This window comes from Phaenicophaeus curvirostris, chromosome 16 (genome assembly GCF_032191515.1).
Source record: "Phaenicophaeus curvirostris isolate KB17595 chromosome 16, BPBGC_Pcur_1.0, whole genome shotgun sequence".
In the NCBI taxonomy this organism is placed as follows: Eukaryota; Metazoa; Chordata; class Aves; order Cuculiformes; family Cuculidae; genus Phaenicophaeus; species Phaenicophaeus curvirostris.
The window spans coordinates 10,598,137-10,621,070 of NC_091407.1; the positions used below are offsets into that span (position 1 = coordinate 10,598,137).

A 22,934-nucleotide genomic window follows, 5' to 3' on the forward strand; every position below is an offset into this window, starting at 1 on the left:
GAACACACGCTCCGGGCTCGGGGGCTCCGCAATCGCCTCCTTCGACAGGCGAAGGTCACGCCGGTTTCGGCTCCCACCCAGCCTGCCTCCCCCTCGCTCCTCCCCGGGCAGAGGGAGCGCGCCGGGAGCTCCGCAGCCCCGGTCCCTTTCTCTGGCGGCAGTTACATAATGACACCCAGCCCCGGCTCGGGGTCCAGCCCGGGGAGGGGAGAAGCCCCGCTGCCGTTTCGCTTACCCGCTCATCAAGACGAGAGCCTTACGAGCTTTTCCGCGTTCCGTTCCGCGGCATCGCCGGCCGCGCCAGCGCAGGGCAGGGCAGGAGGGGCGAGGCTCGCCCGGGGCTGCAGCACAAAGGGCGGCCCGGGCCCCGCCGAGCCCCGCACAAAGCGCGGCCCCTTCCCCGCCCGCCGCCTTAGACGGGGCCGGGCGGCGCCCGCGGCGGCCAATGGGCGCGGGGCAGGGGGCGGCGCGCGCCGGGCTCGCCCTCCAGTCCCCCCTTCCCCTCCCTCCCTCTCCTCCTTCCTCTCCCTCTACCTTCTCCCTCCCTTTCTCCCTTCCCCTCCCCTCCCCCTCCTTCCCCTCCCTCCCTCTCCTCCTTCCTCTCCCTCTCCTCCCTCCCTTTCTCTTCCTCCCTTCCTCTCCCTCTCCTCCTCTCCCTCTCCTCCTTCTATTACCCCTTTTTCCCTTCCCCTCCATCTCCTCCCTCCCTTGCTCTCCCTCCCTCGTCCTTCCCCTCCCTTCCCTTCTCTCTCCTCCATCTCCTTCCTCCCTCTCCTCCTTCGATTACATTTTTCCCTTCTCCTCCATCTCCTCCCTCCTTCTCTTCCTTCTATTCCCCCCCTTCCCCTCTTTTCCCCCCTTCCCCTCTTTTTCTCCCCCCCTTCCCCTCTTTCCCCCCCCTTCCCCTCTTTTCCTCCCCCCCTTTTCCCCTCTTTTCCTCCCCCCCTTTTCCCCTCTTTTTCTCCCCCCCTTCCCCCTCTTTTTCTCCCCCCCTTCCCCCCTCTTTTTCTCCCCCCTTCCCCCCTCTTTTTCTCCCCCCCTTCCCCTTCTTTTCTTCCCCCCCTTTCCCTTCTTTTCTTCCCCCCTTCCCCTTCTTTTCTTCCCCCCCTTTCCCCTCTTTTCTTCCTCCCCTTTCCCCTCTTTTCTTCCCCCCCTTTCCCCTCTTTATCTCCCCCCCCTTTCCCCTCTTTATCTCCCCTTTCCCCTCCTTTCCCCCCTCTCTCTCCTTCCCCTCTCTCCCCTCTCCCGGTCCCTCCCCAGGCCGTGAGGGGCTGTTCCCGCGGCCTCTGGCGCTGCTGCCGCCTCCTCGCGGTGCCGGGCGGGAGCGAACCGGGCGCTCTCTCAGCCGGGTCCCCGGGGCTCGGGGCGCCGCCGTCCCCGTTCCGTGCACCCTTGGCGGTACCGGGGGCGCCCGGCGGGGCTCGCCGCCCTCCGGGAGCCGGTCCCGAGCGTGCCAGGCAGCGGAAAGGTGATCAGAAAGTCCTAGAATGGGTTGAGTTGGGGGGGACCTCAAAACCCACCCAGTTCCAGCCCCTGCCCCATGTAGTTTTGTTTAATCCAAAATGAATGGTGGCGTGGGATACCTGGGGTACCACAGCAAAGGAACAATGTAGAAGTCATCGTTTCAGGTAAAATTATTGTTCTGTTTAAGCTTTGGATCTAAAGAGTGCAGCGTGGCTCCAGTTTCTATGGTCTTTATGCTTCAGCCACCATAGAAGAGATGGCAAAGTAGCACTAAACCCACCTTTAAAAGTTCAAAATGTCCAGGAAGCAGAAGCCGAAGCGCTGAGCCTGCGTTACTTCCACCTGATGGCGTGGATTGTCTGGCAAAGCCATATCGGCCGTGGTGGTCACTTACCTTTCTGTCAATGAGCAGAAGCAGAGGAGGCCTTTGGGCCAGTACTTTGATAAGATGGCTAAATCTCATTTAGATATTTGAATCTCTACGGAGGTGCCGGTTTTACTTATGCAACCATGGATGTAGACTCGCTGTGTATGAGAGTCCTAATCCACTTCAGTGAGAAGGGTCGTGCCCTTTTGTACAAAAAGCGTGAATGCAATTATGATAGAGCCTACTGGTAAAAGCCATCTAGTAATAGCGCAGTCTTCTGAGGAGACCAGCAATCTCTTCTGGCATAATTTGAAAACTTTTTGCCTTTGAGAAACTTTTAATAGTGATTTTGTAACTCTTATTTAGTAAATTGCACAGAGAGCAAAGCAGATTCATGCACATCAGTTTCTTATCTTTGCAAATGGGCTGCTTGATCTGCTCAGGCTTATAGCATGGGAGATTTCCAGCTTTCCGTGGAAAAAGAACTGGGCTGTTAATGCTTCAGAATTGCTGAAAAACTTCTCTGAAGGTGCCATCTTCACCTGTCCCCAGTTAATGCCTGAAGCTTACGGCAGGGGCGAGGCTCTGGTGACACCTGAGTCCTGCAGCTGGGGAACAGAAAGATCCTCCTTTAGCAGGGCTTGTGAAGCCTGCTGCAGGCTCAGTTAAAGCAATCAAGTAACATGCTCTTCAGCTGTGCTAGGGATCAAAAATTGAGCGTTTCCTCTCCTTTATTTACTATTGCTCCTTAGCTATGTGCAGGTAACATAAAGCTGTGAACTTGTAACATGTTAGTATAGAAGATAATTTTCTCTTTCTAGGAAAAAAATATGTTTGTCAGTACAATTTTTATTCTCAATATTCATAACTTACTTAAACGCATTTATATTTTTTTTCACTTTATACCACCATTTAAAGCATACCTTCTTTGGTGAACTTGGGAGTGTTAGTAATAGTATTAGGTTTATGATTGGACTTGGTCTTAAATGTCTTTCCCAGCATAAATGACTTTATGATTCTCTTGCTTTGATGCTTTCATATCACAATACTCAACTTTTCAAGCCATTGCATATACTTACTGACTTCACTGAGAATTATCTGCAGAAGAATTCTGGGGTCAGTTGTTATCATTGTTACAGTCACCCTGAGCTCAGCTGGAGCTCCTTTTACCCCAGCATCATTTCCAGCAGTGTTGACTTTAATAGTTGCTTATTATAGAGCTTCTTTTGTTTCTCTTCAGAGACTATACCACTGCCAGAGAAATCCGTAGTTAGATTAAAATTTGACTGTATTTTCTTTTGTTAGAGAGAAATTGTTTCCATTGTTGCAAACTCACACCATGCTGCCTTTGTCTTTCATCAGTTTTCAGATAGTTAATGTGGCTCTTTTAAATGTACCTCTTTTTGGAGTTTCCTTCTGTTCGTTACACTCTGTGTCTTCTAAGTGTATTCTCTGTATATCCATTAACTACATTTTGGATGGTTACTGTCAATGTTTCTTGCTTTAATTAGGGGCATGTGTTGTGTTACTTCTGAAATGGTAACTAGTAAAATAAAACACTCTCTCCATTCCCACTTGGAGAGACGACAAATATGCGACTGGTGCATATATTACACCTATAATACCTGTTCAACTTTCTTTTGTTTAGTTGTACACTTTCTTGCAAAATGTATCTTTTTCATCCTAGGAAGACTAGTGGGAAATAGACTGGTCCACCTGGAACACTTTCTTATTTGTGTTTTAACTATTCCTAGGAAACCACTGTTTTGGAAGTCTGTAGAGGGACTGTTAAAGAGGACAAAATGCCATGATCTCTGTTCAAGGAGGTGTAAGTGACAACTTGCACCTTTACTTACAGGCCCACTGGAGAGCATGTGTCACAGAGAAAAGGGTTTTGAGCTGAATCCCTCCAGCAGCTTGGACAGGTAGGTTTTACCTTTTCATATTTCACCTGAAAGAAGGGAATGAGAAATTATTCACCCAGATCTGTATATGAAGATGAATGAAAGTATATGAAGAGTCTGTCCAGGTCAATGTTTAATTTTCAAAAGTTTTATAAAACCCGCAGGGTAATACTAAAGCAAGATTTGCTTCCTGTACCAGGACATGCTGTCCATGCCTCAGAAGCTTTTCTTACATTCTCCTGCTGTGGAACCCTACCAGTTTTCCATAGCCTTTGCTTAAGAAAGCATTTCTTTTTTGTACTCGGTCATGGATGAGGCTGAGACCCCACAGCTCCAACTGCTGGCTGAAAGTTTGAGGTTGTTTTTCACCTTTAAGTGTTTGGCACACAGCATATTAATTGACCTCTTTATTACATTACAAAGTTGTCTGCTTGTGTTTGCTTGCTGTATCATGTCCTCTAAACTTGGGGCAGTTATTTCATGCCTGCAAAGCTAAAGCTGCTGAGTGACATGCCATTGCAGCCTTAGGGCATTAGATAGCAAATGGATAAACTCCGAGGCCCAAGGCTGAGTTATTTGTCCATAGTGAAGGAAACTAATTTCTAGTTTTCTAGGAAAGAAAGAAAGATCATGAAGTTATCAGACATATTCCACCAAGGCCACTATTCTAATGTTCCATTTCATTCAGAAAATGTTGAGTGTTTGCTCTTCGGTGATGAAAGAATGAAGTCAATTGATATTCCTGAGGAATAGGCACGTCATTTTGTTTTAAATTGTTTGACAGTCATTACAAAACAACATCACTGGTTATCCTGTGCAGTTCTGAATATCCATTTATGATTATATGTGTGTATTCCTGTGTTCACACTGCACTTTACTCATATTTTTCTATGACTCACAAAGCGTAAAAGCACTTTTAAGATTAGTGTGAGATTAGAGTCACTGTGTATCTAAGTAGTAGAATCAATTCACTTCAGCCTTAATTCCACCTTCAGGAATACAAACCTCTGTTTAAAAGAAAACTCTCAAAAGATAGTTCTTATGTGACAGCAGTAATAGCAATGATGAATTCTCTTATTCTGTTTAATGTTATAAGTGGTGCTTCATCTGGCAGCGTAACAAACTTTGCTTTGCAGAAACAGTGTTTGCTTGGCATTGCAGGTAACTGTGTTATGTGGAAAAATAGATTCCTTGATATACATTTGGAAATCACATTTGGTAAAGTTGTTCAGCATTTCCTTCAATTTAACTTTTCCACAAAGACATCTGCAACAAAAGTACTCCCTGTTCCAAGACTGGAGGCAGAGCCAAAAGGTTTTTATTTCAGTTCTTCCCTCATCCATGGAAAAAGACCACATATTTTATGTTCCTGTATGTAGCAGCCTTTTCCCCTTCTTGATGAACCTAGTACCCTCCTATTTCCTCCTTTCAGCAGTCGCATGGCCGAGAATGTGCTTCTACTTTGGCAAAGCAATCTGTTTTTTTGTAGGACAAACAGTCTGTAATCAGCTCCTGACTAGTTTCTTAGTATGAAACTGAAGGACTGCAAAACTGGGTATTTTTAGATCAGCAAGAGCTTAGCCTTCTTCACAGCCTGCAGATGCTCCAGAAGTGCAGGGATCAAAATGGCATTGCTAACCATTAAGTGTGTGGTTGGGGGGTTTTAACCTTTTTTAATGGCAAAACGTTTCCTGATAGACAGGGTAATTGAGCCACTCACTGGAAGAGCTCGCCACATGAACTACTCTAGAGTAGCTTGGGAATCTGTGAAGAGAAAGGACAATGCTCTCCTTTTACTAAATAATTGTAACATCACGGTGGATTTATCAGCATGGTAAAATCAGTAAATCTGACACTCGCCCCCTGAAAGTGAATCACAGTACAGAGTTCAGGCTGGAAGTGTGAGCCATTACAGAAAAACAGAAAACACTGTAGGGCTGATACCTACAAAGAACGGAAATCTAATGAAAACACTTGCTACTGCACTTAATGATTACAACGGCCTGATGTTAGTAGGGAATCTAGAGGTCATGTAGCAACTAAATAGTTTTTGAGTGATGTAAACAGAGAAGGTGGAAATGATCTGGAAACCTAAACCCAAACTGACAAATGAATTCAGACAGCTCCATCTAGTCCCTTAGTAGCTCTGGTCACCATTCTTTTTTCTGCAAGTTTCCATGGAAATTTTGCCTGGACATTGTTGTTTAGTCCTCTAGGATCCTGGAAGGCAACACACAACCTATGAAGCACAGCACAGGAACATTGTGTCGGAACAATTAGAACATTCAACTCAGGCAATATTTAATACATGAAGTAGCTATTTTATCTGTTAGTAGGAAAGACTGTTGTAGTAGTCTGATTATGAGTAATTGCTTCAGTTGCAGTTAAGATCTTCAGGTTAATTTCTTGAATACCAGCAATTACTGACTATAGAAGCTGAGCCATGAGCTGTACTGATGCTGTTTGTGTAAAGGCTTTCATTCTTTCTGTATTCCTGTAACTCTCCCCCTTCCTTTTACTTCCATAATTTCAAGTCTCAAACATTTTAATCTCCTTTTTATGATTATATGTGCTCTCTATCCTTTTGAAAATCTGCAGCTGGACATTATTTGAACTGATTCTGCTCTGCGGTAACTGCATTATGCTATGTGAAATGCCAAATGTGAGAGTACGTGACTTTTACTGCATTGTAATTATTGGTAGTATTCTGTGACGAGTTTAGACAGGGGTAACAGGGCCTTAGAAGATGTTGAATGGATGTTAGCTGTGGTAGATGATGTACCGGTCACTGTGTGGAGGATCACATCTCCTGAAGAAGGTCAGAAGGCTGCAAGGATACCAAAGTTCAACATGTGAATCAAGAGAGAGAAAGGGCCTGTAATGTAGTTACCAACATATGCAAGTTCTTAGAGGAGAGGGGGTTTGAAGTCAAAGCAATTCAAGGTGTTAACTCTGCATGGTGAGTAGTGCACAAGAAGTGTACATTTGTGCTTGACTGTTTCACAAGTAAAATTTTACATCCTCAATTCGTCAGCTGAGATGCTTATTTGAGCAGTGCCAACTCCCTCCAAAGTTCAGGGTTGGCAGAGCTGTGAGTGCATGTGATCCAGGTCTATAATCTGCAGGCAAGGAGAAGAACAGCCTTTTATCTAGTGACCTACATGTCTTATTGACTCAGCTTTTAGACAATTCTGGTTTTATGTATCTTCCTTTTGAGAAATGCGGGTTAAGTTGTATACGTCAAAAGTTCAATGTAAATGTGATTTTTATGATGTTTGTGTTCTGAATAGCTCTAGCTCAGAAAATCCTTTATTGCAGCAGAACTAATGTGCTACAAAACAGCTTACAGTAGCTGTCAGCATCAAATATTTTCTAGGCACTACATTTGCCGCCTAGCAACCACCCTGGGGTAATCTTGCTGCAAGTCATCCATGTGTGCAGTCCTGTCAGATAAAGGGACTGTGCTGCAGGATTATCCACCAGTCATTAGTCATTAATGACAAGATATCTTTCTTACAATACAAAGTGACCTGCAGATTCCCCACAGCGAACGCACAAGATTTCAAAACAGCATTGCCTTTTTCTGTAAAAGAAAACCTATACAGTATTCCTTATGGCAAGGTCTCCAGTCAGCAGCTATTCCCTGGGAGGCAACATTATAGGAAATGTTTGAACTTTCTTCTTCCCCTATGCCTCTGAATTCCAAAACTGGGAGTGCATATTGTTTGAAATTGATATTAATTGCTGTAAGAAATCAGATCACATTGAGAAGTCTGTTATGCTTTAAATAAAATGAAGACATTTTCTTATTCCTGTCCATTCCTTAGATGCTCTTAAACCATTGCTAAATACTTTCTCTCCATTTTAGATGCCTTTGTGCCTCTTGAAGAGTCTCATCTCTACTAGAATACCCTGTAGGGTTTATCTGTTATCATTCATTATTGCAGCTACACTAATAATGGATAGTCTGGATAGCTCAGGCCTCTTCAGAGTTAGATGCTGTAGTTGTTCCCGTGTTAGCAGTTGGCCTGTGGCCCTGGCCAAGGGCTAGCAAAGACAACGTGCTGTACTGGGGCTTGTAGGATACCACAAATTGAATAACAGAACATACAGTGGATGGTGCTGCTGGAGAGAGTGGGTTATTTATAAGTACAGGGCAATTCCCTGAACTCCTTTAGGCTTGTGAAGAGTTGAGCTCTGTGGTGAGGATCTTAGCAGGAAAAACAGAGAATAGGCAATCTGAAGGACAAGAAAAATGCTTAAGAAGACAGAGCGCTGAGAAACCATAGAAGTAACACCCAGCAGCTTGTGCTGATTATCCCAAACGTGATAGCCTCTTTCCATTTCACTTGTTGGGCCATTGTAACTATGGAAAGCCTCTGCAGGTAGCTTTGAGGGGGAAGGGCATAGGATGTCAGACATGAAGTGATTCTGGAAAAACTCTTCTGGCATTAGGTACATATGTTTGTTTTTTTTAACTGAAAAAATCAACAAACTCTCTAGGTACTCAAGCATGAAAGGTGTTACTAAGGTGCAATTTACATCTGTGTACGCTTACAGCTGTGAACAATTTTGCTTTATCTAATGTATGGTTTCGCTTGGAGATTTCTTCTTGGATGTCTGGGTAAGGCTGTGACCAGTGTCATTATTTGTATCTCATATTTCCATTTTAAATGGTAAGAGGTTAATTCTGTTTGCTGGGGTGTCAGTGTGTAGCCAGGTGAGCTGCATGTCTCTATATATATGGCTTAGATTGTATTAACAGCCTAAATTGCTTTTCAGTGTTTTATTCAGATGATTACTAGTTACTTAAGCCTGTATGGTAATGCAGAGCACCTCCAGCCCATCGGTGTTCATGTATGTGTTTCAACAATGCATTTAACCTGACTGTGAATCTTGAATAATGTAGAAGAAAAAATTAAATTAACAACCTTGATGGAGCTGGTATTCCAGCCTCTTGTGATGCCAACTGGCCTGAAAAGCTCTTTCTGTGGTTCCTCTGATATATGATCAAGTCATGTGTTTTCTGATTGTTTAACAGGACATTATGTACTACATACAGATCAACAGCTGCAGCTGAGAGATTTATGATGTGTTCAGATGGCTGATAGGAGTGAAATGCAGATAGTGGGTTGAAACACTAGAGAATAGGAGTATGATCTCCAAACTAGCAGACAGTACAGTTTAGAGGGTTGAAAAGCTTAAAATAAACTGTTTGGGATATCTCTTTTACAGCTCTTTAGCTATTCACAAGCCATTTAGGATTATTTAAAACAAACAAAACCAAGGACTATTTGGAATAGAAATCAATGTATTACCTAGAGACACAATGGAATCCAGTGGTTTTACCTTTAACTTGTGGCAGAGCAAACTCTGACAGCCAGTTCTAAAAAGAATCAAATTGGAAGTGACACGAAAGATTATCACAGCACTTAGACCATGTTTCCAGCTGATTTCAAGACACTTGGAAAGCCTGCTAGACACAACTGATATCCCTATTTTTACAATGCTGGGCAGAAATGTAAACAGATCATTCTAGAGAGCCTATTTCTTACTGCTGAGTTAATACCAAAAAAACTTGTAAAGGGAAACCTGACACTCGGAGTGTCACCCATGGACTTCTATAGCGTAGAAGCGCCAAGAATGGGAAGGTGTTTATTCAGTGATGGGAAGATGCCAGACAAGACAGTTAGTGAGATGTCCCAGATACCTAGGTCAACCAAATCTCCATTTTTCTCTGATCTTGTAATATTTTCTCAGAGCTACAATGTTCCCTTAACAGCCTTTTCCTGCTTTAAATAACTAACTCTGACTCCTTAACCGTGCAGAAAAAATGACACTCCTTGCTCTTGAGCAGGGACTACTGCTCAGTATACAATGATGTATATGCATTGCAACCTCTTCTGCATCTCATGCCATGTTCTGTCATATTTCATTTTATTGCTTAAAATCCAAGGCGATTACTTCACATACCACACAAGCTTATGGTCTGAAGTAACTTTATAGTAAGAATTCCTAAATCACCAGCTTTTTTCTATGCCTTTCATCACATTTTCCATGATAAATTGATGAAATTCGAGTCTTCCAATATGTTGCTGTAGATCTTCGCAGTATTAGCATGCAAGCTGGTCTTCTGGATATCTTGTTTCTTTTGCATGCTGAATGGAAATATCTGAATAAGACTTTCTTTTGTTAGTGTTCTCCACTCAGCTGCGTGTTTATTTGCCTAAGCTAGGTTGTTTTTAGTTAACTGTGTGAACATACAAAACCTTTCTGAAAAAAGTACCAAGGAGCTTAGTTCTAGAAGCCAGGCCTGCTATAGGTTTCCATCTCCCTTGGTGAAACTTGAACGTTTTTATGTAAGCAAATTGTCCTAGGACACATACGAAACCTGTGCCAGATCTAGCAACAGAACCTGTCTCCTGATTCCTGTTTACCCATAAATATGCAGAATAGTATTTCTTCTTTATTATTTGAACTGTAATTATGAGTCTTACATGCTTTAGAGCTGTGTATACTGTTGAAGTGCTGAGTTATAGGAGATGAACAACCTAAGAAATGTAGTAATGCTGGCGAATTATTGATGAAGAATATATACTTAAAATCTTTTATTATAAATGCTTTCAGACTAAGGTATTTCTGTAAGAGCAGCAGGTCCTAGTGAGGTCAACTATTACTTTCAGGCAGTTGTGGGCCTAGACCGTAGCTGGAAGAGAACCTTTCTGTATGAAAAATTTTAAAAGAAAAAGCATTACAACAAATCAATAGCTAGTGCTTTGTCCATTTTGTTGACAGGGAATGAACAAGCTACTCTGGTGATACAGATCTTGGTCTGTGAAGGAGTTTGACCCAAGTGCAGAGTCAATGGCTCCGGATGAGGTAGCAGCTCTGTGTCACTACTAGTCTAATAGGTGATGACATTGCTTCCATTGCTGGTCTGTTTAGGTCCCATTTGCTTGGATTGTGATCAAAAGTCTTGTCCAAATCTGTGTAGGGTTCTGTTGATGTGGTCTGGAAAAGGCAATTAATTTGGTTTTTGGGCTGTTCATTTTCTTTGCAGTAGTTCCCGTCTCTGCAGACCTGTAAGTTCCTGGCAGAAACACCTCTGTTCCAGTGCAGGCTGGTTGTGTTCCCTGGAATAAGTTGAATTTTTCCTTGCAAGCATTTGTGCATGTGTCAGAAAGGTGAAAAAAAATTGAATCCTTGCCTGCACTGTTTTTAAATAAAATAGTGACTGCCATACTTCCAGAAGATTAACAGCAAGATTGCAAAAGCCCTTCACGTGTTCTGGTAGCTGTCAAGATTAAATTTGCTAGTCTATTTTTTAAAATGTTTGAGTACAGATGGATTTATCATGGAAATAGCACCTTCTGTTTCACAGTAGCTTTATGCAGCAGGGCTTGGTGCAGTTCCTGCCTTCGTGCTCAGCAGCCACACAGTTTTACACTGCTGCCACAAAGCATTAACAGCTCACACTTGTGTTCAGACTGTGTTAAAACCCGGTACTTAACTTAAACTCACCACTTCTAAGCTAGCAGTGCGGTGGACAGTTTTGAGCCAGGCACATCCTATGTTCGCACTAAAAACTGGCAAAGCAGTGAGTTTTGGCACCAGCTGGACAGTACTTGCCCTCCGCCTTCAAGCTCCCTTTTCCGTGTGCATCAGCATGCGGTTCTACCATAATTAGTCAACCCTAGAATTAGATGGAATGCTGCACCATTCCAGTGATAATGATTTATTTATATTTCTTTATAGCACATTTATCAAGTGGTACAGTTGAGCCATTTTTGATACAATTGAGCTCTTTTGTAGGAGAATTTTTGATACTGCACTGTTCCACTCTTTTCAGGGCAGATTAAATGTATTCTTCTACTAAATGTGGAGGGGGGAGGGTTGCCCTTTTTAATTACCCAGTAATTTCTGAAGTAACTTAATCCTGCCAATGAACCTAAGCAGTTTTCATTCTTCATTTCCCCCTCCTGCCAGTGTTTGCTTCACCTATCCCTTTTAATACACAGAGAAAAGCCTATAAAAAAAAAAAAGAGAGAGAGAGAGAAAGAGCTGTAATTAGGACACCAAATTACTAGATACACTGAATAGCAGAATTGGAGACCAAGAACTTGGCATCTTAAGTCCATGTTGGCTCAACCTTTTTGGTTGTTGCTGGATCAGAAGTCCTTTTATTATAAATGGAAACTTTCATTAGGGTCTTCAATGGAAGGTCCCCCACAAAGACCTCATCTCTTCTGGGAAATGCCTTCTGTGATAGCTCCGTTTTCTGCTGTTGACGTGTTCCTTATGGACAGCCCAGTATGTGAGCTAGAAGACTCACACGAACCATACCAATGCAGAGATTACTACATATATGTAATGAGTGAATCAAGGGCAAAGAATCAGTGCAAAGAGACACTACAAAGAGCTAACATCATGATGTCAAATCATGAAGGTGTAGAAACACTGCTGCAGTATTATGTTATTTGAAGTGGCTTCATAGTCTGCTGACAAGCCTGGTATCTGCCGTCTCAGGGGACGGATCTGTGCATTCGCTGCTATGGTGACTTGCCAGACCAAGCTTTCATTGAGAGAGCTCATAAGATCTAATCCTGCAGAGGTCTTGCCCTGATATTCAGGGTGTGATAGATATGGAAAAGAAAATATCCAGGCCTCAGTCACATCGTGTATGTATCTGCAGCTGTAGATGAGTAACTATAGATCTGACAAATTAATTGGTCTAGAAGACCAAAATACTTATTATACTTAAGTACTATTGAAAATGCTGTTATGTAGAATGAATAAAAGTAAATTATCCTTCTTTGAATGACAAAGCCAAGGAATGCTTGCTGAGCTGGATTAGGAACTTCCCAGTCTGTGCACAAGATAATTACACACTTTTAAGTGAAAATTAGAACTGATATATTGATGAGAATTGTATCAACAGTCCACTACCTGTCTTGGGAAAATATTTATATTCTGTGCTTAGCATTTGAAGAGATTGGCCAGCGTTTTGTTTGGAAAGTTGTAGTCGCAGCTGTAGAAGCTCTTCTTTCAAAGGTCAGATTCAACTTGAATTGCAATTGCACAAAGTGCAATTCATGTTCAATCTGACCTTTGAAAGAAATTTGCCAGCTGAGACTGCATTCATTTCTTGTGTTCCACCTGCAATTTCTGACATCAGACAAACTGCACAGAGAATTTTTGTAGCAGTCCAAATTACTCACTAAAATACACACACAAAAGTCTAAGCTTCCCATGGCGTATCCCTTTAGGCATATTTTCGAGATAGACCAGACAACATGGGTCTGGAAATGGGGCATATTTAGGAGGTTCTCTGTATATTAAATTATTTGTGATATTAACAAGGCTTCTAAATGGAATCAACTCCCTGCAGTAAGAACTAGCTGTGAGGAAGGTTAATATGACCAGAGAGACATTTTTAGACTGAACAGAGCCTGCAGCAAACAGCAAGAACACCTTTTTGACAAAATAATGGAATTTTTACGCAGTGCTGTTTTATGAACTTGCCAATTTTATGCAAGCTGATGAGGCAATATTACCTATATGGCTATTAAATTTTTCTTCTGTTTCCTGTACCTAGTGCTGAACGTTTGTAAATTGTCTGATCTGTACTGAAAAAACACAGATGTTGCTGCAGGCCTAATTATAGTATTTTTTTCTGCCCTGTTCCACCGCTCCTCTCCTCGCACAATGATTCACACAACAAATCAATTTACAGATTTTGTTCTCTTCATCTTGTTTGGATATTGTGCAAATAAAGATAAACAAAACTCTTTTTTTCAAGCTATGAAATTGTAACTATAATGAAGGTTACTTGTTCCTTCATTCGTTATCTTCCCATTTTGTTCAGGGATGGGGTTTGTGTCTTTGTTAGGAAAATGCCCATTTATATTCATTAACCTTGTTTCTGATTTCTTGTCGGAGTGCTCCACAGTTTTTCACCACTATAACATGTAAAACAAATAAATTATTAATTTGGGAGGATAATTTTCATAGCTTTAAATACCAGTGTTTTATAAGAGCATCTGCACGTGAGCATGAAATGTATTAGTAATTAATATTTTTGCTTAAAGAGTTTAGATTCAAGTGTGTTATATTAATCAGGAGCCTTTTTCATCATTTAATCCCCCATTCTCTGGGGAGGAAACAACAAAACGATGATGGGAAATGCCGAATGAGCAAAGCTAGTTGGCACTGTTTCTCATTACGATTTGATTAAATGCAGCAGAACTGTGTGGCCGTAGGTACCATTCAACAGAATACTACAGCACTAGCGCTAGCTGCCTTTTTGCCTTTTTGAAATTATTATTATGATATGAGCATTCTGGGTTTTTTTACTTCCTTCAGGAAAGCAGCAGGGAGAAACTTCTTAGATTTTGCTACAGCAATTTGGAGATAAACAGTTTTAAATCCAAATGAGGGATTTTATAGAAAAGACCTGAAGTATAAATGACCATCATGGTCTGAAATACCCTTTTTTGTAGCTTCTCTCTTTATACTGAAAGCAGATCCTCATTTGTCTCTGCAAATGATTTATTGGTGAGTTGTTGGTATGTGACTCTGTAAATAGTCTTTTAATGTGCATCATCAGTGAGGAAAAGGAAGTTCACTGGTTTGTGCAAAACATACCAAGGTCTTAGACTTTCACAGGGGAACCTGCATGTAAATTCTAAACATTTATTTCATAGCCTAATAGTAGAAATCCTTTCTCATAGGAAGTATAAATTCTGAGAACTTTATACCTTTTCTGTGAAATTTGCATTCAAGTTATAGATGGAAAAAAATACAAGCACCAACTTTTTAAAAACAAATAACAGCCAGTTATTTTCAGCATACAACATATATAACGTTTAAAGGATATGAACATCTTTGATTATGCATATTAACTTTGAAATTCAGCACAACTACTCAGCAAAGTTACTGCTAGTGAAATTATTTGGGTATGTATCTGGAGCCAAACAGAGCATTGGTCCAAACTTAGATCACAGAATCACAGAATCACAGAATAACCAGGTTGGAAGAGACCCACCGGATCATCGAGTCCAACCGTTCCTATCAAACACTAAATCATATCCCTCAGCACCTCATCCACCCGTGCCTTAAACACCTCCAGGGAAGGTGAATCAACCACCTCCCTGGGCAGCCTGTTCCAGTGCCCAATGACCCTTTCTGTAAAGAATTTTTTCCTAACGTCTAGCCTAAACCTCCCCTGGCAGAGCTTGAGGCCATTCCCTCTTGTCCTGTCCCCTGGCACTTGGGAGAAGAGGCCAGCACCCTCCTCTCTACAACCTCTTTTCAGGTAGTTGTAGAGAGCAATGAGGTCTCCCCTCAGCCTCCTCTTCTCCAGGCTAAAATGATGATCCCCGGTTTCCCCTAAAGATAATATAACTTCAAAGTGGTAAAGGCATTCATGAATGAATGGTTTGTAAGCTGCCTTAGAAATGCAAAGTACAGAGAAATCCCCTGTCTTTTTTAGAAATTATATTTAGATTCTAAGTGAAATGTTTTAGAAATTTCAATTTCAACAAATAATTTCACTATTTAAGTGAAAAAAAATACTTTGGGATTCAAAAGGAGCTAAATTTGGTATCTCAAGTATTAGGTATAGTGTGTGTAAAAAGTGAATGTGAAAGTGGCATTGCCCAGCTCAGTACTCCAGCGTGCCAAGCATTGTACAAATTATGCTGTAAATATAGTCCCTCCTCCAAAGAATTTATATGTTATGAAGTGGATAAATCTGAGAAAAGAAGGTATTTTAAAAAAAATGATTTAGTTTGGACTGGCTGTACAGACACCTACAGACTAGTGAGCAGCAGTGAGAAAAAATAATTATTCACACAAAGAGAAGGATAGACAGAAAAGTTTGAATTCAAGGTTCTTGAATTGAGTTTTCTTCATGGGCTTGTCAAGATGAGAATGTTGCAGAACAGTCTGAAGTGGCATTTTGGCATTTCCCAAGCTGGTGCAGACCTTTTAGAACAGTTCTACTTCTCTTTTGTCCCCACGCCTCCTGTCAGAGCCATGTTTCAGAGAAAAGTCAAAGCGCTTCTGTGCTCAGAGCAGAGAGGAGAGCCTAAATAAAAGCAGCACTCTGGAAAGCATTTTGAAAACTGACGGTTCAAAGAGAGTCAGGAAGTTCAAAGCTGCAGAGTCATAAATTAATCATTTTTCATCCAGCACATAAGTGCCATGTTTTTACTGTGTTTCTTCTTTTGATGTCAGCAGTCTGCCACATCTGTTCGGCATAGCAGCACACCAGTTCATTCCCCATGATAGCAATCTGGCACTATTCATTTGGAATCCTATTGCACATTTTAGAAATACACAAATTTCACAGCTTCTTTGTGTTTCATTTTGTTAGAACAACTGTAATGAAAATAAAATAAGTGGTATTTCCTTCCCCTCCACAAATAGTGATCTTTGAATTTCTTTCCTGTTTATGTTAGCATTTGCTTTCCTAATTCTGCAAGCATTCAGGCCTGTTTTGTTGCAGAAATCCAGTCATACATTTTCTATGGAGCTAATTAATTACCGTCATTCTCTTTAAGTCTTTTTAGGAGCACGTGAGATGGTTCAGTGTTATTTTTATGCTCTATGTTAGAAACAGAGAAGGAAAATAACTTGATTTCAAGAGGTAAAAAGTGGCAATGGCTAGGGTGATTAATGTGTGTTCTTCTGACTGAGTTCAAATAACACTTATCTTTATTTGATGTTGTGCAGAACAGGGATGTGTTGTGGTTTACCATTATATTGCAGTGGAGTGGGTTTCTAGAAGATCTGAGCACCTAAATATCTCAGTGGCTGCCTGGTGATCCAAGAGAGCTCAGCAGTTCCAAAAATTAAGAGCATTTGGTTCTGTAGGAGCGTATCAGCAAGTCATTTCATTCATATGAATGTGTACAATAATACTGTACTGAGTGTTGTACGCTGTCACCTGAATCTGAGTCTTGAGCTAGTAAATCTCTGTAGTTTTTGTTAGAAAGCTGGGGTATTTTTTTATGGAGTCAGTAAAAAGAAACCTAGGTGGCATATGACATAGCTAGTTGAAGCACTAGAAAATAGTGTTTCCTTATTTATTATTAATATGCATATATAATATCCATACAAAGAATTATTTATGTGTTTGGCAAGTCTAATTTATAACAAAATAAAATAGAGATTTTATTTTGAATAACTAGATATCAGTTTCAGACAATAAACCAGTGTGTTTGACTGGTTGCCATGCCCCACATATAAACATCTTGAAAATAAAGTGACAAGCACTAAGCTGATAAAAACTTGAGTCTGTATCCTGGACTTGGATATTATGCTTTAAACAGCTCCTAATAGCTGAAGTATAGAGGAACCATACATTCAGTTGACTAACAGTCAAGTATTTGTTGAACCACATCAACAGTGATTGGGTTGTTAATGACATTTTTAAACATGCTTGGCCATGGATATGAGATAATTTTGAGTTTTGAAGGAGTGAAAGAAGTTTAGGGTAGCAGTTTGTGGACCTTGGACCTTCAAAGTGTACTGGTTAGATTATCCAGTTAGATGAACTGGGATTCCTTCTTCTCTATGTCACCATTGAGGAGAGCATTTCTCAAAGTGCTGGTAACACACTGAGCAGGCTCCTGGAGTGGAGACATAACTTGTTTGCTTTCTCTTCATATATATGAAAGTAGTGTAGTTTCAACTGATGAGAAGAAAAAAAAGATAAGAAATGGGAAGGGATGACAATTCCACTTGGTAGCTTTCTTTCTGGATTTATTGAGTCATAAAGGTTAGGATAACACAGAACTAACAACGATGTGTATTTAAACAAGGTGTGTGTTCAGTTCATTTGTACTGATAATCCTCTGTGTAGGGAACTTGCTGGAAAAGAAAACGCTGCTGAAATCATCTTGCTTAATGGACACTGCAAAATGCCAAACTAGGAAATAAGTCTCCAAAGGGGATACAGCTGAAGATGACTACAGCAAGTTAAAAACCAAACCTATCTATGTGAATTTTCATTCATTCCTTTGTCAGGCAGAGGAGTTTGTTCCTTATCCCCTGCTCCGAGTGATACCATTAGCCGTCCTCTCAGGGTACAGTGGCACCAGCTGAGGATGAAGGGAGGGAACTTCTTGTTCATCTCTCTTCTTGTGCTCAAGGGAAAAATGCATGTTGTCCTGGAGCAGAAGGCAGCAGATCATCCTCAAAGCAGTTTGTAAATTGTTTGTTACATAGATGTTTGTAAATAAATGTTTGTAGATGACATCTAATGGCAGTGGGAAACCATCACCCTCTAATTTGTCATCTTTTATAGCACAGCCTTAGACAACACAGTATCCCAGAACACCTCCAGTAAGCTTAGGATCTCTTTATATGTAGACCTAAGGAGTTCTACTTAAAATTGCTTTTCTTGACAACTCAAATGTGAAATATTTATCATCTTTATCTATAATATGTCTCTACTCTTATTATGCCTTTTACATAATGAAGACTTTTTCAGTGTGATCTATTGACTAATCTGTCAAATTCCCATTGACTGAAAAACAGTTTAAAAGGAGGGAAGGAAATTCTTCAAAGGCTTGCAGAGATTTCATTTTTATTCATAACACAAGAAAGGAACCGGGATCAGGGACTAAAGTTTGCCCTTAACATCAGTAGCTGGTAGTATTTGAGGGTGTGGAGGGGCAGAAATAAAAGGCATTCCTTAGTTAATGTAGAGATGTATTCCTTGTCAGTGCGGACACTCACCTTTCCAGACTTCTAGAAGAAACAAAAAGCAAGCTGGTGCGAGTTGTTATCATTGACTCTCTATCATTTTTTGTCTTTTGAAAGACCCATACAATTCTTGCCCAGACAGGCAGTCTGGGTCATTAATAGAAAATACATGGTTCTGAAATGTGGCTAAATGTGTGGTATTAGATACATAGGACTTGGTATCCTGCTTCTGTATGAGGCCTCTCTCATTGTTTTGCAATATGAGGCCGCCTTTTCAGGACAATGGTTTTGAATAAACTGGTCTAGATAGTGGAACAATGCAGGAAGGCTTGTGATGATAAGCAAATGGATTTTTTTTTCTTAGTGCTTTTTGTCTACTAGATAACAAAATGACAGCTTTTAGAAAATGTGTAATGTTTAAACTTGATTTAGATTCAATATATTTTCAGGAGAAAGCAGTATAAGAGTAGGGCAGTTCCTAATGTCAGTTAAAATGCTCACTATTCATTTCCAGTTTCCCAGGCAATGAAGTGACACAGACAGCACTGCTCAGTCTGCTGTAACCAAGGAACTATCGCTTGCAGATCTCTGAGTGAGCTGGCTGGCAAGATGGCACAAGGGGCCAGCAGGCAGGCTGTGTTGCAGGGGTGTCCCAGAGCCCCAGACCTCAAGAAGAATACATGTTCCTGGCATCATAGCAGACTACTGGAAAGCTCAAGGAACGGTTTATGTTAATTTTGGTGATGGATCAAAGAAAGATATCTTCATTAGTGTGTTACTCTAAACTGCATTCACTTATGGACTTGGTGCTTCAAGTCCAGAAATCTCTGCGGATTTAGTTTCAGGGTAAAAAAATCACTGTAGTAAATACTTTAAACCTTGTCCTATAAATACAGAGAAAGGAACAATGGGTGAGAGGTTTGAAATGGGAAGTATGAAGTGAGGCTTTTGTGTTAACAGCATCTCTCTTAACGATCTCGTAATATTCCACTTAAGCAATGTTCTTCTTTAACTAGAAAAACAGATTCATAGGTTTTCTAAATAAAACCTGCTCTTTGACATGTTTTAAGATGCAGTAAAACAAGATAATAATTGTCCTTTTACACCGGAGAAAATAATTTTCTTGAGATGGACTGCTCTTCTGGAGATGAAATGTGAAAAGCAGAGCAAAGACTGAAAACATGATTTGTTTCTGCTGTGTTTATGAGGGTTGGTTTTTTCGTATTTTCAATTTGCACTCTGGAGGAAAACAAGAACAGCACACAGTTTTGCTTGGCTAGGCTAGACCTTGAAAGGTTAAAATAGAACATGAGGAAAATGGCATGTTAGAGTTGGACAGAATGGGGATAGAAACTCTGCATTCCAGATGATGTTTGGAATGTAGTCAAAGCTGTTATAGGGCAGAATTTTATATGGGCCCTCCTACAGAGACTAGTCCCCTCCCCCTCATCAAAAGTGCCCTTTAGATCAAATTGACAGGGATCTGTCATGGTAGATGCTGATGTCCAGAAACAATGGGGAAGGTTGTGTTGATACGTTTTGCTCCTTTTAATACATCTGTTCCCAGAGGGTGTACAGTTCCCTGTAGTAGCATAAAATTATGCTGTTTTATTTTGTCCTGAATAGATCAGCAAAAATACCCCAATGGTTGGAATGGTACTTTCTTTGCCTATTTTATTCTCACTTCAGGTGTGGTTTCCAGATTATTTGGTGCCCTGATGCTAGGCCTGGATTTCTCCTCCTTCTCAATACCGGACAAGTGCACTCAAAACCTCAAGCACGCTCATTTAGTCAAGTTTCTGTGATTTGTGAATTTTGCAAGGTCTTTACTTCTTTTCTAGCCCCCTAGAAAAACATGTTGATGCACAGACTTTCTCTACATCATTTTGGGTTCCATAAAATGATTTCTCATTCTTAGAGTATCCTCAGCTGCCCGAAAATGTAACAGGCAATCAATGGGTTTAAATGTTTGTGAGACAGAAAGCTGAGAGGCTCTTTCTGGAAAGCCTCCTTCACTTGCAGTTTGGTAAGCTCTGGGTACGCTTCCTTAGTACACGGCAAGGGCTCAGGAACCAACTGCTTTGCCAATACAACGCTGAATGTTTCACACTGTTCCTAGCATGCAGGAAGTCCTCCACCTCTTCCACCTTGCAGGATAATGACAAGTTGCATGGGGATACTAAGGAAACTAGTTCATGATAAAAAAACAAAACCACTTTTGAAGATGTAGTGAACAATATTTCATTTACTAGCTGTTTCCTTTCCACCAATTTTTGTCTTTTCCATAATAATTTGTTATTGCTTTCCTTTTCATTGTTCTTTTCCATGGCTTGTTTTTCCCTACGTATACAATCGATACTGTTTCAATGTCATCTTAAAGACTTCTGCTTCTGTAACTCACCTGCAAACTGATGTGGAATTGGATTAAAGTAAAATTTGTGCTATATTCATAAGTAATACCAGGGCAAGGAGACCGTACTTCTTGAGTCTGGTGTGTATTTTTATAGGTAGGTGAGTTATAAAACTTCTAAAATAGGAGGCTGTTGGGATAGAAATGCTGACATGGATGTTACTGGAATGACCTGACTGGAAGGAGCTTAAAGTTCTTTGAAATTAATGAGGAGTTTAAGTACTGCTACAATAACATGATACTGGTATTTTCATTTTAAATGTTAGGAGCTGAGTAGCTGGATATTCTCTAGACTGTTCTGTACTCAGCTGTGCTGAAGTCTTGATCCCTGACTGCCTGCGACACAACCCATGGCTGCCTTGGAGAACTGCAGACCTAAAGGGGCACTGGGAAGAGACTACAGAGGGCTAAATTCAGCACATAAGCTGCTGCTGCTTCTTAAATTAAAGGAAGCAGTTCTATTATCTAGTAAGTGAAGAAATTCACCTGCAGGAACAGAAAAAATGCTATCTGCTAGCTTCTCTAAAGAGAGAAGGCACCCACCTACCTATCCTGCAAATTTCTACAGCTAGTGTATTTTGAGCATAGTGTGGCAGCCCTCACTGTTCATCTCTGTATTTTGGCCCCAGTCAAGCTAACTGCTTGTATTTTTATTCCAAAGTTGTGCAGTAACTGACTGTATAGCTTCACAATCCAAATTATAATTACATTTAAATAGGCTATTAATTTTAAGGAAATACCAAGGCCCTCAACTTATACCTCTATTACCTGCATTGGTAACTATGCAGAGTAGTGGATGTACCTAAATTAAAAACAGTAGTTGTCTGACGATGTTTCCAGAAAACTTTAAGATATCTGTTCTGTGTTGGATCAGCAGTGTGCAGTGAGCCAGAGGATCTCGTGCCCCTGTGATTGTAGCCCAACATCTGATTCTGCACTTGCAAGAAACTGCTTCAATATGCATTCAGTTAACGCCAAAGAAATTGATAATAGCATGAGGATTTTCATACTCAGAGCATCCTTTTGAAGAAAGGCCTAAGATATTGCCGCTGGCAGAACTGACATGGACAGTTCCTAAGGAAGCGTTAGCATTCCCTTTTTTGTATCTGTGAGTCAGCTTTAGCTGACTTGCCCTTTTATTCTTTCATATTTGCTTTTGCATTTTCATTGATGTTGAACCCTCAGTGGGCAGAGACTGTGAATTAAATTCTTCCCAAGGCTCTGGAGTGGGATATGGCAGTTCAAGGATGATAAATCAGCGAACGGCGTCCCAATTCAACTGGACAAGAGGCTATGTGGATGTAATGTGGCAGCATTGTATGATACCCTAGAATGTCATTGCCTTTCACAATGAACAGAGCTGTTTTTTTCAGTCCTTTATTGGTGATTCAGATATCCCAGTAGTTTTGATGGCTGTCAGCTCTTATTTCCTGCTCACAGAAAAATTAACTATGCCAAACCGATTAAGCTCACTAAGGTAATGTAAGCTTGTAAGAGCTTTAAATGACTAGGCTGACAATCAATGAAAGGGACTGTTCAAGGAGAGGCGTTTCCACCCTTTACATGTTCTAATAAGTTGTCAAGGCTGAAACCTTTTTTTCTTTGTTTTAAAAAATCTGTAAGTGTTAAGAAAAATGAGTGCTTGCTAGCACAGGATGTGAAACCTAACCATTTTAAACAGTGAAAAACAAACCTCTTCGTTCTTAATTGCAACAGACAGACAGTGACTCTGGTTATTAGCCAGGAGGATGACATACGTTTTTCACTGCAGGCTGCCAACAAGCAATCCTGCTGATTCTCCCAGTCAGGCTATGCTTGATTTGTGAGAGGCAAGCAGCAACCATTGCTCGTCGCACTGCTGCCTTCTTTTTTGGCTAGGATGAGCTATGGAGTGTCAGCATGGTTAAAAGTCCTGTCACACATGGAGCTGATTTCTAGCGCATTCTGTCTTGTGGGAGCTTTCATGCTGGGGCGCCAGGCTAAGGAGAGCTTTGTGAGGGGAAATCTTGGCACTTTTGTGTTGGAATTCTCTATAATGTGGCAGCACTTCGTACAGATGGACATGAGTGGGACAGTT

General features: G+C 41.0%; 1 protein-coding gene across 1 annotated transcript in view; it reads left to right on the forward strand.

Annotated features, from left to right (window-relative positions):
* Nucleotides 1-1,366: 1,366 nt before the first annotated feature.
* LITAF (lipopolysaccharide induced TNF factor) overlaps nt 1,367-22,934 on the forward strand; it is a 69,951-nt gene continuing 48,383 nt past the window's right edge. The window contains exons 1-2 of the mRNA XM_069870630.1: nt 1,367-1,628; nt 3,690-3,756. The gene's annotated coding sequence lies outside the window, so the exon portion shown is untranslated. The remainder of the gene's footprint in view (nt 1,629-3,689; nt 3,757-22,934) is intronic.